Below are 13,948 nucleotides of genomic sequence, written 5' to 3' on the forward strand. Positions count from 1 at the left end.
AAGGCTTTTTCCTTGGTGCTCATTTCTGCAGTATAAATGCTTCACTGACAAATAATTAACCTCCAAACTACTGCTGTTTGGTGAGACATAACATTATTATGATTCCACAATGTTGCATTGATGGGTAGGCATTTTTTTCCTTAATCAAAGACATCTAAAACTTACTACCTGTAAGCTTTCAGTAGCTCAGCATATCATCCACATGGAAGAGGAAGAAGCAATATCTAACACATGGAAGGAAAAGCATTTAAAAGATAGCTGACAGTGAATTGGGCTTTTGTAATGTTGCATAAATGTACATCACTATTGCAATCTGCACAGCTCATGCAGCCCATCCTGTAGAGGTATTTCCCATGGAATGTTGCCTTTTATTTCGAGGTAAATCGTGTCTATTTTCTAAATTTCTTAGGCCATTTTTGTATTGTGCATAAAAGCCTGCTCCTCCTTCAAGTTCTTACAGAGAGGACATAATTTCTGCTGTTTAGCAGGTGAGTAGCTTACCCTGCTCTGAGTTTAATGTCCTTTGGAGAGATCAGCACTTTCAGCTCTTTTCCTTTTTTCCATTTTTGGATATGCCTGGACGCCTCCTTTCGAAACCACAGTAATTCCCTGAGTCATAGAATAAAATTGGCTGTAAAGGACCTCAGGAGATAATCTAAGCCCCCCGTTCAAAGCAGGGCTAACTTCAAAGCTTGATCTGCTTATTCAGAGTCACAACCAGGCTAGTTTGAATCTCCACAAGGAGGGGAATTCCACAGCTCCTCTGGGCAATCCATTCCAGTAGAGCACTCTCTACTGTTACCACTCATCTGCTTGCTAATGATTTGGATCTGACTGTGATTTCTAAATGTCCCTGGTACCATGTGATTAACATTATCAGATTTTAGTGGCGTTCACTCTGGTAAGAGTGTGAGATATTCTGCTATTCCAAGACCTTTCTTCTTCAATATATCATGTGCCAACAATTTACCAGCAGATTTTCTGAAACACTGCCTTCTGGATAAAGTGTTGGAAAGCACTAATTAGCTGCTCTCCTTGTCCTATCAGACTTTCCAGTATCAAACTGTGCATCTAACATAATGAATTTGGTTGTTATAGAGGGCCAGAAAGTGATGACATTTAGCATGAGTGGGTTGTTTGTTCCTGCATGATTGCACGATTGTTCTTGAGTTGATTTGTTCTTGATTCATTGCCTTAAATATCTTTAATATCTGTGCATATGTGGAATACCCTATCATTTCTCTTCTCTACTGCCATCATCAAGTGCACTCCTTCCCATGGCTTCTTCACTTTTCTAATTAACATCTTTATTGCCAAGGGGCTTGCAGTGGAAATAACTACCACAGAGCAGTGCACTTCTGGTACTGCCTTCTAGGTAGATTCTGCAGCAAGCAGTTGACATCCTCTGTTTTCAAACACACTCATAAACCATTACACAGGCCTGCCAGGCCAAATATTTTTTTCCACATTTTAGTAATGTATTTGTCAAATTTAATGCATAGCTAACCTTTTGATGCAAAATTACTTCTGCAGGAGCATCTATTATAGAGATATCTGGATGTTTATTTGTATCTTTGGACTTTTATCTGCAGAGGATGAATTTTCTTGTATATTACTAGCCATGTTGTATGCCACAGATTCAATGTTTCCTAAAGTTAGTCCCAAAACTTGTCCCCAGTACTGATGCTCATTTTTATGGCTACTTTTCTTAATTTATTTGAAAAGATGTATATCTCATCACTATAAATTTCCTTTTTTTAACATCAACATTTCTGTTGGCTGCTTTCCCCAGCAACATTCTTCAGCTGCACACATTTCACCTTTGATCTCCTCAGTTTGCTTTGCAGTATTTAGCATACATTTCTTAAAAACCTGCTTTTCATTTTTCATTTTATGACACTCCCATGCTCACTGGCAGCTTGCTGGGTTTATGGCTCTGGACCATGCTTCTAACGTGAACTTTGGTTGGTGCTTCTCTCTGGGACTGTGCACACAAATGACAGCTGACCCACCTTTTATCATCTACATGTCATCACCAAATGTCCCCTCATCTGATCTGTATCTTTTATTTTCTAGCTATTCTAGTGGTATTCTAGGATGTTCAAGTGTCCTCCACTAACATTCATACTTTTATTTCATTTTTACCTCTCCTCAGCAGAACCAGTCTATTTTTAATCGGTTTCAGCTGGTTGATTCACTCATACCAAAGGACTCAGTAGGTCTTCAGCTTTCCTAAGATTCCTTTGCTCAACAGAGAATTTCTCTCTCTGAAACCATATACTTCAAATTGCCCCAACTGTCTATCCACATTTCCTCTGTCAGCTTCAAAACTTATGCCTTATAGACATCTACAAATCTCCTCATCTCTCTGTACAAAATCACATGAGAAGCAGGATCTTCCTCATTCTTTGCCTGAAGTCCAGCAAAAAATAATATTCCATCAACCAAACCTGTGCATTTAATGAAGATTTCTTCTTCCAAAAGGTCTGCACTTCCAGCCTTTCTCTGTGTGAGGAACATAAAATTTTCTCCAGTTCCTGTCTGTCAGCTTGGTTTAAAATACTACCATAAAGACTGGTGCATGGTTTACAGTCTGCAAGTCCTGCTCACACACTGAATGTGCTGAACTAAAAAGAATTGCAAAAATTAATTAGCTTCCCAGATAGCTTCTGTACCATACCCACTGAAACCTGACACAATAAACCCATTACACCAGTGTTTTAACGACACATGGTGAAAATGGCTCATGTGAGAGACTAGAGCCTTTAAACTCTGCTGCAGAAGTTCTTCACCAAAAATCTTCACAGATGTGTGCTGACAAAAGAATATGGGTGAGACTCTGGCTGGTCATGTATAGTCATACATGCATTGTAAAGGATAGTGCCTCTTTCTACTCTGAGCTTCTCCATCATGAACTTTTTTTCTGTTGTACTCTTGTCTCCTCCCAGACATTAGCTATTTCTGCTCACTCTTTCCACTCCATTCTTTCAGTACCATTTACAATTCCTAGTCAGACCTAGTTCCTTCCAAGCTTTCTGCCACTGCAGTTTGAATCTCTTTCCCAGGCATTCACTTTCTCCCTTTCTTAGCACTCTCATTTTCTCGGCTTCATGACTCCAATATTTTTAGTGGGGAAGGGGGGAGGTAATTCTGTCTCTTCCAATGCATCTTCCTCCTAATGTTCTGATGTCCTGCAAGTTCCTACCCCCAACTAGTCTCTAAATGCCTGTTTCTGGAAATGTCAGTTTCTCCCACAGCATCTGTTGTAAATCTTGTCCTTCTCAAATGACTCCTACCCCAAACTCCACACTCTACTGGTCCTCAGTACTAACTCCTAATTCTGGTATCCTTCTTCCATGTGTGAAACCATTTCCATTTTCCATATTGTTTATACCTCTATACCTCTTCCTGGTTTTTTTTTTGTTTGTTTTTTTGTTGGTTTTTTTTGGTTTTTTTTTGTACTTTAGGCGTGTTCTTTCAGCTCTTAGGCAGCACAAACTGGCTTTTACTACCTCAAAACTGTGACTGCAGAGGAAATCTCTAGAAGATCTGGGCTGTACATGTGTGGGTGTGCTCTTACACAAATGTGGAAGGTTCAGTCTTGACTCAGAAGCCATCTACTGCCAAGTCCATTTTCCACTGCATGGTAGCACAAGAACTTCTCAGGCAAAAAGGGCGACCAGAACATGTGAACATAAGCAAAGGGATATATCATGCACCGTAGGAGATCTTCAGAGATCGTGAAAATTATCTGGCTAAAACTTTCCAAATAAATCCAACAGATTGAAGATAGAGGTACTTTTTTTTTTTTTTTAAATAAATATGCACTATGAATAAGGCTGTTTTCTCTCCCAATATCTCCTCCAGTCTGTTGCATCCTCGTCTATTCAAACCACGTCCACCATTGAGTTCAAGACACTTACTACATTACAGTGAAATTTAAAAAATTAAAATATTATTTTAGTATAAAATTTTTTATACATAACTGAAATTTTGTTCACTTGCAAAAGTATTTTTATAATGATAGTAAACCCAAGATTTTACTTTTAAAATCCTGGAATTAATACGTTTAATTTTCACTTCTGAAAAAATTGAACATTTTCAACAGTAAAATTAGTTCTGAAATTTCTTAAATTCTACACTGAAGTACTTGGCATAACTAACTTTCTTTAAATACTAAACTCGTGTGATTTTTCCATGTGGAATTACATATCAGTTGAAAAAAAATATAATTCATAACTTCAAGAAACCTTGCATCAAATATGTTCTGTGATGTGGTATGTGATATGTCTGTAGCATTTGATGATTCACATCACAGCAAGTAATATACTGACCATGTATTGCAAGTTATGTAAAAAAGTAGATGAATTATAGGCTTTGATGCTAATAAAGCATCAAAGCATCAAACTGTCCCAATATTTTGCAAGGAGATGGAGATACTTTCAGTTAATATTTGAGGTTCCTCAGGACCCTTTCTGCATACAGTGTGTACATAGCTCCTTCTGGCTTAATCACATTCATTTCTCATGCACTATAGGCCATTTAAGTCCCACTTCTTTTCCTCTTAGTAAAGGAGAGGCTGCTAGTTTAAATGCAAAGATTTGTGTAATTTGCACTGTGCAAACAATTCAAACAGCTACAACAACGACAAAGTGCTGGAGTGGGCTTGGCTTATTACTCTGCATGTACATCAGAACAGCAGATGAAAAGGAAGTGATAAATTTATTTGGTGGCTACCTACTGGTTTCTCCAGTGATGACCTCTGATTACATCAGGGCATTTCATGGGATAAACACTTTTCTTCCAAAACATTTCAGATCTGATTGCCATGAAGTCAGCAGCCATTTAAACACTTATAAATCCACACATACTTGTTTTCCTTTCAGTGCTGAAATTACTCCAGTCTTTAGGAAGTATACATTATCAAATACCCTGAGACAATAAAACCAAAAAAATGCAAGAAAAAACAGCTGACAAGAATATAGTGGGTCTGCTTTATCTGTGAGAACATATGGTAACAATGATTATTATTTATTATTTGATCCTGCTTCAACCCAAAATGTACTTGGCAACATTTGAACACAGAAGAAAACATTGTATTCTAACACAAAATAGCTCAAAGGCTTTAAAGAGTCAGACCCTTCAGCAGTCTGTATTTGTGGAAATGGCCCAGAGAACATTAAAGGAAATCTCCACTCACACCATTTGTTCCCCATCACCGAGTTTTAATCAAGACCAGAGCTTAGAGGACTTGCTAAATTCCAAGTACTACAACTCTGCACAGTAAGGAGCCTGTGATCAGCTGTCTATGGCTTACTCTTTCTGTTTCTCGATGTTCTTAAACACCCTGAAGCAAAACCAAAGATTTACCAGAGATTCTCTAAGCTAGTTTGACTAAACTGCCCTTTGAAATGTAAATGGAATTTCCCCTGCTACAATATAGGTAAATGGAAGACAGTGCTGTCTATAAGTTATCAGGCATTTTGTAGCATACCTTCCCAGTTCATTTCTACCACCAGATACTCAGGTGCATATAGCATTCAAAACACTTCTTTCTTCTTAGTTTTCCCTTTCCTCCAAAACATTTCACTCTTTAAATTTTGTGTTATTTGATGCAATTTCTACATCCCATACCCTTCAGTCCAGTGTTTCTCTCTCTGCAGCAACAGCACAACTGAGGATAACAGCAGTAAACCTATCTTCCCTTTCTGTATTGTTTTGACAACAAAAGCAAATGAAGATTCCATTAGCAGCTGGATTGGCTGGTGAGAACAAAAAGAGTGCTTATCCAGTGGGATCCAACTTCTAGTCACATGAGGACACTCATCAGTCACACCTTTTTTTACCAAATCCAAAAAACTTCAGAAAGTTTCTCTAAGCAATCTAAGTAGTGAAGGTGTGAGCATCCTCTCTCTCCTGTCCTTTAATATTTAAGGCTGGATGAGATTTCACACAACCTATTTAAGAGTATGAAAAGCTCACCCTGTTTAGTGAGCTAGTAGAGCTAATATGTGTATATAGCATATATGTGGCAATGTAAAGATCATCTAATATCTTCTGTGCTCATTTTACTACGATGGATGACACTAGCCCATAACATAAAAAGAGCTGTAACTTTGTGTGACAGCATTCATACCTCTTCCATGAGGAATCGTGCTTATCCATTAAGAGATGCTTACCACCTGCTTAAAAAGATGCTAAAAGCTGGCATATGGCAAATTACACCATCATGTTTCAACAATGAAAAGGAAGTGAAAAGCAAGAGAGGGGCAAGTGAAAAGCTAGTGAAAAGCTAGTGATGAGCAGTGAAGAGCAAGTGAAGAGCAAGTGAAAAGCTAGTGATGAAGCCCCTGCAGAGTACAGGTAAGGAAGACAAAAGAACACAAGCGACAGAGTAAGGCTACAGATCCCTAAGATTATGTGAACAGAGACATAAATCAAATAAAGTTGGAAAAAAATCACATGGTGATAGGTCTGCTCAAAAAAACATAGCTTGTGCAAATGTGAGACATAAAGAGATTTTGTACTGAAGGAAGAGTAAAACATCACCAGTCTGGCTCTGAACCATAATGGGGATAAATTTAAACAGAAAAATCATTTTGAGGACTCATTTTGCTTCTTCACAGATCACAAGCCACATCCAGCTTGGCCTTGAACACTTCCAAGTATGCAGCATCCGCAACTTCTCTGGGCAACCCATTCTAGTGTCTCACCACTCTTATCTAAAGTTTTTTCCTGTGATACAATCTAAATCTGCCCTCTTCCTGTTTAAAGCCATTCCCCTTTGTCCTATCACTACATACCCTTGTAGAATATCACTCTCCAGCCCTCTTGTTGACCCATTTTAAGTACTGGAGGACTGCTATAAGGTCTCCCTGGAGCTTTCTCTTCTCCAGGCTGAACAGCCCCAACTCTCAGTCTGTCCTCACAGCAGAGGTGTTCCAGCCCTCTGATCAACTTCACATTCCTCCTCCAGAACTGCTCCAAGATGTTCATATCCTTCTTGTGTTGGTGGTCCCAGAGCTGGATGCAGCCCTGCAGGTGGGGTCTCACAAGAGCAGAACAGAGTGGGAGAATCACCTCCTTGACCTCATGCTGCTTTCTGTGCAGCCCAGAACACGACTGACTTTCTGGGCTGCATGAGCACATGGCTCATGCTGAGCTTCTCTCCAACCTGGTATTCTATGATTCACTTAAATCATGATAGCTAGATTTGCTACAGATAACTGCTCTGGCACACAAAACTTGTAGGGATCATCAAGATACAAATAAAATACAACTGAAGAGCTACCTGTGATTTTTCTAAGCAGTTAACACTCATTGCTGATATCAGCTGGAGGGAAATCAAGACTAAAAAAAGAGTCATCCATCTGCATACATCATAGCTTAGATGCTACAGTCACTTGAGCTTTCTTATGTTAGATAATGCCCCAGTGCTGTCTGAGAGAAACAGAAGTGGCTAATTCACTCTATGAATTTATTCAGTCTGTGGTTATCTTTCTCTGTCTTCCATCAAGCTCTAAACAGTGCCACGAATTACAGCTGTTTTTGTTATGTGAGCACTGAAAAGCAAGTAAGTATTTCATTATTAAAAAACCACAAGCAGAAAATGTAGCTGACCTTTGAAGGGGCACTGCCAAATGCAGAGTCTCATTCCAGTCACTAATAAAAGGTAAAATAGAAGTTTAGTTTGTTTTTCTTTTACAAGTATATCTCAGCACAGTCTTAAGCATGAAGCTTTGATATCTTTGTAATGGCAATACTGTATTTTCAGAAGCATGTAATATATTAGAAAGAGGTATTTTTAATTGTCAGCTTAATTCTGAGAAGACAACTCTGAAGACATGGCACAATTCATCTGGATTCAAACAACTTCCAAATATGTCTGAAAACTCACTTGGCATTGCCTACAGGATGTTCAATTTCTAAAAGAAATAACCAGAATAAAAATCTTTTTTTCTAATTGCTATGGGGCAGTTAAACACTTTGTAGACCACCCAGGAAGAGAAAGACATTACAAACACCTCCTTTTGAATAATAACAATTTTATAACTCCTGCTTTACCCCGAGGTAATAAGGACATCCCAAAATAAACATGTCAAAGCCACCAACATGTTTCTATCATATCTTAATGCTCCTTGAAAGTACACACCATTAGAGCTATCTTGAATAACATGCAGTAAAACCATAGATTTAAAAATACTGCTTGTTTATTTGAATTCATCAAATGTATTATTCACCTAACTCTTGGTAATAGTTAACATTATTCATCAAAAACCACAGGCAAAGTGATTCGGTTCTTATATACACTGCTGGATATGACCAAGCAAGAAATTATTTGCTAAACAGTGTCACATGAAACTGCAACATTGAAATGCTACATATTCAACTGAAATGGATGCCTATTTCAAAAAACACTCCTATGAGCGTGGTGAGAACAGCCATTCTGCCAAATCGGTGTCAGGTCTTCTATATTATAAGTGACAAAAAGCCAGGGTCCAGATGCCACACCATGTCACCTTTCCTGAACCCCACATGATAACTTTGGAAAAAGGAGTATGGCCATCAAGTTGAGGTGCTGTAGATAAGGTGCACTTACATGAACTGCATTTTTCAGTTGGTTTTGTGTACAATATTGACAGGTAAGAAAATGACTACTGCACCATCCATCCACCCCCTGGACCCTGGAGTCTTCCTCCCTGCATGTTTCCTCAGTCTCTGGTAAACAGATTAATCTGATCCTTGTTGAAAGCCACCTTTCAGGACTACACTTCAGTGTGTTACTTGCTAAAACCAGTTCTACTTCTCCTGTCTACCATATGATTCTAATTCCAAAGGCACTTTGGGAACCATGGAAAAACATACGGCAGCATACCTTTGCTGTGCTTGATATGTACTCTTGTTCCCAGTGCTATCCCCTATCAACTACGACCAATGACTACACTTTCTTCTCATGACTGAACACTCAAATTTCTTGTACTTACTTGGTTAAGTGGTAAATCTTTGCATACATCCATACAAAGCAGCACAAAGAGTCAAAAGGAGCTCACTGCCAGAGGGCAACTACCACCCCCAGGTCCTTCCCATACTCCTTAACTGAGAGTCACCTCAAAATCATGGAGCTAACTGAACAGCTCACAGGCTCTCTGGTAAGGCAAGACCATATCCTTGGTTTGTTCAGAAGATGTCCCGAAGACAGATTCCTGTGGTATCTGTGGATACCACCTCGATTAAAAAGGTGTCCATCTGAAATGGCTGTAATTACACTTAGCAGGAAACTTGGATTTTCCACTTGTAACTTCCAGGTGAAGCCCAGCATTGTTAGCAGTGCTCATTCTTAACTGAGACATGGGCAATTCCCTCTGCTATTGTCATCTCATATTAGGTAGCTCTCCATGTGAGCAATTCAGTGTGCCTCTTCATTTAAGTCACTTCAAAATTCACTCCATTGAAGTGGCTAAAAGCAATGTCAAATGGAAAGTGGGTATAAGAACAAAACCCAGTATAAAACAATGTGTAATTATATGCTGTTCTATTGAAGGCCAATGCTACTAAATATAGAGATTAATACTGAAAGAAAATAAGATCAGTGGGAAATAACATACAACCTTAAGGTATTGGTAATTCATTTCTGGATACCTTTATCAAAGAATCAATTAACATTTAATCTTAAAAGGTGCACAGTCTACCGTTGTTACGTACAGAGTATTCATGTTTCAGACCGAGACTGTCATCTGGCCTTTGGCTAGATGTCTTAGACCTTCTTGACTATTTACACTGCAAATTTTTCAAGAGACTGAATTTAACTCTGTGTGTGTAGTTCTAGGTAGGGAGCTGACTGGATGCCACTCTAACACAAACAGTGGTTGAAAGTGCTCAGCACGTAACAGGATCGCTCCTGAAAGGCCCAGGTAAGATCTGTGCCCGCATTAATATGAGTTTCAATGCTGACAAATGAAAACAGTTAGGACTCAAACATTTATTACCAAAAATAAAACAAAACTGAATTTACCAGCTTACTAATACATACCAACTATCAGAACCAACCATCACTTTCAAAACCAAATTTCATTGGATTTGCTAGCATAACTTTCAGTCAAGTATACCTCAATTATTTAGTTGCTTATTTTCCCAAAAGTTCTATTTGCATGCATTAGGAAAAAAATAAGCATAGAAAAATCTTTTTTCCTATCTAATGATTTTTCAGGAACTTTGAGTCATGATATGCTCTCCCTTCCTCCATTTTCACTTATACAAAACTAGTAGGAATTACTGACAGCTATGTTGGTCACACCACTATTATTTTGTAACAGGACTTGCATGCAGCTTCTTATAGGTCTACAGATACAGATTTAAAATTAACTAGGTTTTAAACATTATCCCACTTTATCTTGATCTAGAAGAGAGCTAGAATAAAAAAAAATCATCAAATTCTCTGTAGAACATTTTTTTCATCATTAATGAAAATTCTCAACTTTTTCAGATGCTTTTCAAAATCACTCAGCTGTAGACATGCAAAGAAAAAATTTGCTAAACTCGATTCTGTCAGTTTATGAAGCTAATCCTTGTAAACATATTATTCATTACTATTTCATTAGGATTTTTAGAAAAGATGCTCCAGTTCATCTCTCAACAAAGCTTATAAACTGCAGAGAACTAAACAGTAACATGGCTCAGTTGCTTGCTGATATTTTTATAGTAGTTCAAATATTTAGCAGTTTTCTTCTAAACTTCTTTGCCACAAACAAAATAATCAGAAAATAGTCTCCCCTGTGTTGCTTGTATACCTTGGTTAAAATAAGGTGCACATGTAAACTGCAATCCAAATTTTTTATGAAAAAGTGATTGAGTCTGATGAAACATAAAAACTGGAGTGTAAGACAAATCTGAACTGTCAACTCCTCTTGAAAGCACAATACAGTTTATTCTATATAGCTTTTTAAAACAACTATTAAGACCTGTGTGGCTCCTATTCATTATTCTAGAGCAGTATGATGTAGAGTTGTTTGAAGTGCCATCACCAGCCAGATTTAAACATTGCCACTTGAATTTCTATGTAAATTTGGCTGGCACTCACTATAAATGATAATGAAGACCTATGGTGAAACCCACCCTTTGGAGGGGTTAATTGGGATTTTGCCATTTATCTTAACAGGACCAACATCTACCCAAGATTTATGAAATTTGCTTACTCTAATATACGCCAGTAGATACAGAAACACAGTATTTTAGTTCATTCAGTACTATTTCATGTCAGCTAGCATATGACAACTATAGTAAGCATCAGAGTGGCAGCTTAGCAAAAGTTGCCTACCAGCAAAGGTTATCATATGTCTGAAGAAATTACAATGAAGTATTAGCTCGCCTGTATTTAATTTACCTACTTGACAATTATGCCTGGGATTCTGAGAGGTGAATTAAATTCCTTCTTCAGCTCAATACCACCTGCAGTTTGAGCTGTTGGCAGCAAAGAAATGTCATCCTGGTCAGCCCTGATCCACTCAGCCCTAAAGCAGCATAGTGACCCTTTCACTGACCAAACACAAGGGTTCCCCCCACAATATCATCCTTCAACCCCGAAGGGGAAAAGAACCAGAGGCAAGACCTTAATTTCATTCAGTACCTATAAAAAAAAAGCAAAGGCATGATATTGCAATGTCTTGTTTAATTCATTCTAAACTCCCCCTAATCAGACTACTTAACTCTAAAGTGCACAGTCCTGAGAATATCTCACACTGCATTACCCTTAAGAAGTTCAAGGGTTGCCAGTGTACGTAAAAGCTTGTCAGGAAGACATCTGTTAGATATCGACAATATCGACCTCAAGAGGTCTTAGGATACACATCTTTCTATTTGCTCTTTTTATGAATGATTTTTTCATTCATCATTTCCGCTACAATTGCCATTCTGTGACTAAAATAAACCCGAAGTTTTTCTTTCCTTTGCAAATTGTCAACTACATTAACCTTGTCAAAAAGACCTACGAGAATGAAATCAATATAGCAATTTAAAGACAAAATTGGCAGGCACTATATTGTACTTGGACACATTCGGTAAGTAGCCTCATACATCAATCTACCGTCATCAATGGCAATATTCTGAAACCTACTAATGTTGTTTATTACATTTGCGGTGTGAAACGCCAAAGTAAGTACAGATGTCTGTCCAGAAGATGAAAAATAACTCGGAGGTAATATCTGACGTGCCTGAGAAGCACGAACTAGTGACTCAGGTGTCATTTAAACGCGCTGCGCTCCCAGCACGGAGAGCGATACGCTACCGGCAGTGACCTGCTCGCCGGTGCAGAAGCCGCAGCGGAAACTCCGGGATCCACCGTGTCCCGTCCCCGCGCTGCGCCCCGACCGCCAGCTCCGGGCAGCGGCGCGGCCGTCCCTCGCCCCTTCCCACGGGGTGCACCGCACACGCCGCCGCAGCCGGTCGGAGCTCCTACAACCCACTCCCTCTTGCCCCTCTGATTTTTGGGTGCACTGCCGGCCAGAGGCTGCGCTCCCCCCGGTACCCCGCTCCCCGCCTGCCCCGCGCCTTCGCTGGACCCCGGCGCCTCTCCCGCCCCGCCTGCCCCGCGGCCGCTCTCCCGGGGGCGGCGGGTGCTGAAGGGCAGGCGGCGAAGTTGCCAGGACTTACGGTGGCAGCGCTAGTGACGCTGGCGCGGTACCTCTCCCGGCCTCCCGTCACCTCGGGCCACCTCAGCGGCGACTCCGTGCCCGCACCGGAGCAGCCCGGCCGCCCCTTCACTCCTCGGAGGGGCGCATGGCGCTGCCCGCTCCCCGACACCCGCCCGGTGGGTCCTCGCGTTCCGGAGAGGGCGGACAGGTACCAGCCAGGGTCGAGCCCCTCCGGCGGGGCTGCGCCTCGGGAAGCATCTGCCTCCTCTCTCCCGCGACGCGCCCGCTCCCCGCTCCACCCCGGGCGCGGCGGGGCTTCGCGCCGACGTCGGTGCGGGGCGGCCGGAGCCCGCCCGGCGGCGGCGGCAGCGCCTCCCCCGCCCCCGCCTCCCCGCGGCTCCCGGCGCTGCTGCCGGCGGGGCGGCCGTGCCGGAGCCGGGCTGCGGGGGCGGCGGGGAGCGGCGCTCCCGACACAGCGCCTGAGGAGCGGGGGGTCCTGCTGCCCGGGGTCGAGCGACGCCCGGCCCAGGGACAGGGACGCGGCTCCCGTGCCCCTCGTCCCCGCGGGGGAGGCGGGGGCGGCAGCCCGGCAGACTGCTCTTTGTACCGTAGGTCCCTTCCGTGCGGGGTCGGGAGCTCCCGGCCCGGCCGGGCTCTAACCGCAGCGTGGGTGCGTCGCCGGGCCGGAGTTCGGACCCTGAGATGTCAGAGGCCCGGCCGGCGACCTCCCCTCCTCCTCCTCCTCTTGGAGGATCTGAGCCAGCGTTGAGCTTCTATCGCGGGCATCTTTTGGAAAGGAAAGCCGGGGGAATGTAGGGCGTGGAGCGTGGGACCCCTGCGATCCGGCACCTAGGCGGGTGGGGCGCTGCCCCCGCAGCGGATCGAGGGTTGCTGGGGCCCCTAGCCGCCCCGGGGATGCTGTACCGCGTTCTCCCGTCTGCCCCTTCTCCTCAGATGCTCTTCCAGCTTGCCTGAACCATCTACCTACCGTCCACCAAGCTGGGGAGGATGAACAAGAGATGGCCGCAGCGTTCATCCGACGGCAGAGACATCTAAATTGCCGTTTCTGCTCCACAAGTCATGTAAACGTTTTAAAGTAACTAACTCTAAGAAGAGGCCGAGAAAGACCTGGTTCCAAGCACCTCTGGGCACCTCTGGTCTCCTCAGAAAAGCCGACCCCAGCTACACGGGCGTCCGGGGGCAATTAAGTCAACATCCCCCCTCTCGCAGAAGAGCGTCGAGTGGTGGTGCATGAAGCAGTGCAGGGGAGGACTTTTCTGCTATGACTGTTGCAAGCTGCCCAAAATTTAAATACCCAGAGA

The 13,948-nt window shown here is 42.1% G+C and overlaps 1 protein-coding gene across 7 annotated transcripts in view; it reads right to left on the bottom strand.

Annotated features, from left to right (window-relative positions):
• The window catches only part of CALCR (calcitonin receptor), a 149,773-nt gene extending 136,067 nt beyond the window's left edge, over window positions 1–13,706 (bottom strand). For 6 of the 7 annotated variants that reach the window (XM_038128872.1, XM_038128871.1, XM_038128870.1 and 3 more), the window contains exon 1: window positions 12,646–12,970. The gene's annotated coding sequence lies outside the window, so the exon portion shown is untranslated. Of the gene's footprint in view, window positions 1–12,645; window positions 12,971–13,614 lie in introns of those variants that run through there. The other variant, XM_038128873.1, reaches the window with a different exon arrangement.
• Window positions 13,707–13,948: the final 242 nt, after the last annotated feature.

Source organism: Motacilla alba, chromosome 2 (assembly GCF_015832195.1).
Source record: "Motacilla alba alba isolate MOTALB_02 chromosome 2, Motacilla_alba_V1.0_pri, whole genome shotgun sequence".
NCBI lineage: Eukaryota > Metazoa > Chordata > Aves > Passeriformes > Motacillidae > Motacilla > Motacilla alba.